The sequence below is a fragment of the Triticum dicoccoides genome, chromosome 2B (assembly GCF_002162155.2).
Source record: "Triticum dicoccoides isolate Atlit2015 ecotype Zavitan chromosome 2B, WEW_v2.0, whole genome shotgun sequence".
NCBI classification, from domain to species: Eukaryota; Viridiplantae; Streptophyta; class Magnoliopsida; order Poales; family Poaceae; genus Triticum; species Triticum dicoccoides.
This window is the reverse complement of record NC_041383.1, coordinates 5,247,701-5,252,634: the sequence shown is the minus strand read 5'-3', so window position 1 is coordinate 5,252,634 and position 4,934 is coordinate 5,247,701.

The following is a 4,934-nucleotide window of genomic DNA, read 5'->3' as shown; positions in this document are numbered from 1 at the left end:
CCTTTCAACTCCTTGTACGGTCATGTGCGATTGTATGGTTCAACTTTTTTTCCTGTATTAGATCTAAACTGTTCAAATTGTATATCTAAACCGTCCGATGCTATTCTATGTCTCTCTTTTTTTCTTGTTGTTTTAGATCTAAACTGTTCCATGCGATTCTATGGTTATTTTTTTCTTTTCTGCTATAGTAATTGATAGAATATGTGGGTTAATCTACACCGTAATAACTCGGTCCCATCAGATGAACGGTTCGTAAAATCTAATTAACGTGGTAATTTCTTGGGAGTCTGTAATTATTATAGGTATAGATAGATTATAGGTCAGGCACTCCCTTCTTCCTCTGCTCTGATGTGAGATATTGTTCCTGTATGTAGTGATAGTTTTGGGTTGCAGCTCAAGAGTGTCATAGCAGGTTGAGGCCTTGGCTAAACAGGAGTTCGATGCTTTCATCCTCTCCTCCATATCCGGCAGAGGAAGCTATCAGAATATGCATAGAAGGTAACACTCAAATTGCATTCTTTTGCATTCTTCTCACCTCACCTTTAGTAAAATAATCAATGCTATCAAGGGCATTCAATTACTAACTGCCTGCCTTCAAAATTTTCTAGCCAGTGGATGTTGGAGCTTCGCAAGTACACGCTCATGTTCATGTAATTATTGTTGGAATCAAGTTGGGCATGTCCTTAACCTTCTTCTGCTCCCTCGCAAAAAAAAAACCTTCTTCTGCAGTGTATTAGTTGGACGTGAAGCTCTCTGCTGAATAAAGGCATAAACCTCAACAGCGAAGTGAGGCAGCTAGCCTACAGAAGGCAGAATTTACCACATAAAGTTTGAGCAGGCATTTTCGGTGTTCCTTAATATATACTAAATTTTTGTTCTTATACTATGTTAGTTCAGTATGAGAAAAGGAGAAGACATGAACCTAAGCAATTTAAATCCTGGAGGCCACTCATGAATGACGAAACAATTAGGGTATTGAGAATTTTCATGCATATTTACCAAGAAAAACTACATGGACTAATCATAACAAATAGTTTGATTCTAGGAGTAAAAGTGTATATACATGGTATGACATATCTCACTAATTTATTCATCTCCTTTTATCGAAAGGATTATACACTAGTAGAAAAAGGGTCATTTGTCCCGGTTCGTAAGGCCCATCTGTCCCAGTTGTGAATCCGGGACTAAAGGGTCGTCACTAAAGCCCTAGGCCTTTAGTCCCGGTTCTTACATGAACCGGGACAGATGGGCCTCCACGTGGCCGCTGCGGCGAGCCCAAGAAGGAGGGCCTTTGGTCCCGGTTGGTGGCACCAACCGGGACCAAAAGACATCCACACGTCAGCAGCTAGCAGGAGCTGAGGTTTTTGTTTTTTTGAAAGGGGTGGTTTAGGGGTTTTGGGGGTTAATTTAGGTTGTTAGCTAGCTAATAGAGAGAAGTGTTCTCTCTTATCTCTGTGCTTGGTTTACCGACGCTACTGCTATGCCTAAACATGGCTTAAATTGAAGTGAAGGCAACATGTGGTGCATGTCGAAAGTAATACTAATCCTAACTTGATCAAGTTTGGATTGTACTACTTTCGACATGCACCACATGCATGTTGCCTTCACTTCAATCCAATCCATGTTCATTTCATCCACTGATATATAATAACTCTTCATATGCTCGCATCATGCATCGTCATAATAACAAGTCCTACTAATCATCATCATACAATCTCTACTCGTTATTAATAACAAGTCGTATGATCATCATCCTCATAGTCATCGAACCAACCCTACTTAATTGTTCTTAGCACATGATCATCAGTATTAGGTAGGATCTAAATACCCTCTTTAAGGTAAAATAGCATAACACAATATAGACCCTGACTCTTCATTATGGAGAATGGAGATCATCATGTCTCCAATTCTTGCGCTTCGCTCCCTTTTGCTTCCAAGAACCTCCTTACGACTGTCCATGCATTTTTTCCATTCTTTGATTTTCATGTCTCCACTTCTTTTAGAAATCCGGTATGGACAGTTGAGATTCGTAGGATGACCTGGCTGTATGTTCAAAACATCAAGGCGACCATGCTGATACATCAGATGAGGCACACAATCATTCGGGATTATCTGTTAAAAAACATAGTAATAACTTCGTAGTTAGCAATGATGTACTAGTTTTAGAAGTATGCAAAAGATGCACGGATGTCGTAATAGTAAAAAATCTTACCTGGGTATCTCCATGGTAGTTACCGTAGTTCAACACGTGCACTAGTGGCAGTATTGACCATAATGTTGAGGAGTTTTATTGTAGATATTGTAATTCTCAAGATCAGTACAAAATACGATCAGATGATTTTTCTCCTGATAAGTTAATTCGGAGCCTTCGGTGCAGTAGGCTCGGTCTACCATCTTCCGCATATTCTTTGAAGAATGAAAGTAAGTTTTCAATGGAAATAAGTTGTCAACTATTTTAAAATAAACTATATAAATTAGCTAATAACTATGTTTGAGAAACTCACATAGCGGTAGAATTGGAGGTGTATCAACAAGGACCCAAATATCCATATTGTCTTGCTCGATTTCAGGATCACCAAGATTCATGGTAACAAGCATACCCTCATCAAAACCATACATCTTGCAAAGTGATTCCCATTTTTTGCAACCAAAATGGGTTACGCTCTCAGAATTGTACAACTTTACTTCAAAATCCACACCATGATGGGTCCTTAGGTGAATTTTCTTTGTTTCCAAACTTTCATGGTCTTCAAAACCCATCCTCTCTAGGACATAGCATCTTGCATAGCATGGGATAAACTAGTCGAATTGGAAAAGATGAAAAGTACATGTTGAAATAGTTGAAGTTGTGCTTAATTACGAAAAAAACACTTGTCGTCGTTGCATACCGTTTCAACATCGAAGGTCTCCTCGAGCTTAATGTTGAAGCGCCGATCTTCGTCCAGCTGAAGGAACCTGTCGCACATACCTCGGTCATCGTGGCACCAGTCACACTCCCCCGGGCAATTTTTGTCGTCCGAGTATGACATTTCCTATGTTCATAATTCAAATATTAAACTTGTACAATTAAATATATGTACGAAAAAACCTAAATTAGATCATTATTATTCATCACAGGTTGACTATCGGTCTGTCGAGCCTTCTCTTGAAAACTCTCAGCTCACGTGGTGTACATATTCGACCGTCGGTGATGGTAGCTCCTTCTTTCATTCCTGAATGCATTACACCAAATTTTCTAGCACATGGGAATGAAGGAGAAGCTACCCCCACGACAACAGTCGGGATTCTTCGTCCTCTCATATATATGGTGGAGACTCTCCCTCACTGATTCCTCTATGAAATTTGCGACCGTCGGTGATGGTAGCTCCTCCTTTCGTTCCTAGGTGCATTACACCAAATTGTCTAGCACACGGGAACGAAGGAGAAGCTACCCCCACGACAACAGTCGGGATTCTTCGTCCTCTCATATATGGTGGAGACTCGACAGACTTAAAGTCAACCCGAAATATCGTTCAATTATCTTTCTACAAAAGGACATATCGAACGTCTGAAATTTGCCGACAAGGAATATACATGTTTTTATCTACTTCATATGAGCATTCAAACTTGATGGCCATTACATTTCAATGGTTGAAAATATGAGCAAAAACATTTCAAAATATCTTATAGGACTCACATTGACATGGAGATTTGGCTAGTCTCATCTCGAGGTCGGAGGGGGTCGGTGATGGGGACGACGGTGGGGATGATAGAGGGGGCTCCTAGATTTCTGCAAAAACAAAAACCCTATAAGCTATCAACTAATCAAATGCATACGCCTTACATAGTGCTCTCCAATTTTAGCAAAATCAAATCGTAAAATAAAGTAGTATTAAAATTAGCATGCATTCAATTATAAGAAAAACTACATCATCTCTTGTGTTGGTACATCGTCGAATATTATCACTAATACACCTAGAATACTATCATACATATAGCATCGCTAATACAGCTAGAACCGTAGCGCCTGACGGGTATCCGCGCGGGCGGTGGACACCCAAAGAGAAGGAACCATCACAGGATCATAGCTCCAGTGAGGTCCGTGAAGAGCCTGCCAAGTATTGTCGAACCTGCCCTCCAACGCAACCATATAGAGACGGATGTGCTCGTCCTCCTCGCTGACAAGGTGACGTATCACCTCCACGGTGTCTGGAAGCCTCGGCACCGTCACTGGCCCACGCGACCGCCACCAATCAAGGATCGGGTCAATGACGGACTGGCTCCTCACCAATCTACGCCCTCGGAAGGTAGCACCTCCCAATACCAGCCCGGCGGAGCTCAGTCCCGGACATGGCCCCTCTGATCAAGCAGACCTCCTCCACCGAGTCGACGAGAAGGATGCGGGATAGGTATCGTCGACGTCGATGCGGGAATAAGAACTAAAAAAATAAACTAGTTCTATTAGTTTTCTTGCTAAGAATAAACTACTTCTATAGTAAAATAAAGTAGTTTTATTAAATCAACTAGTTCAACTACTAAGCACTTATTATAAATAAAATAAAGTAGTACTTACTAAAAGTAAACTACTTCTATAATAAAATAAAATAGTGTTATTAAATCAACTAGTTCAGCTACTAAGCGCTTACTATAAATAAAATGATATCACTCCGTACCTAAATATAAGTCTTTATAGAGATTTCACTAGGTGGACTACATACGAAGCAAAATGAATGAATCTACACATAAGATGCATCTATATACATCTGTATGTGGTTCATAGTGAAATCTCTACAAAAACTTATATTTAGGAACGGAGGGAGTAGTACTTACTAAAAATAAACTATTTCTATAGTAAAATAAAGTAGTTTTATTAAATCAACTAGTTCAACTACTAAGCACTTACTAATAACCTAAAATGCACTAAATCAACTAACCTTAAATGTAACTTTTGTAAA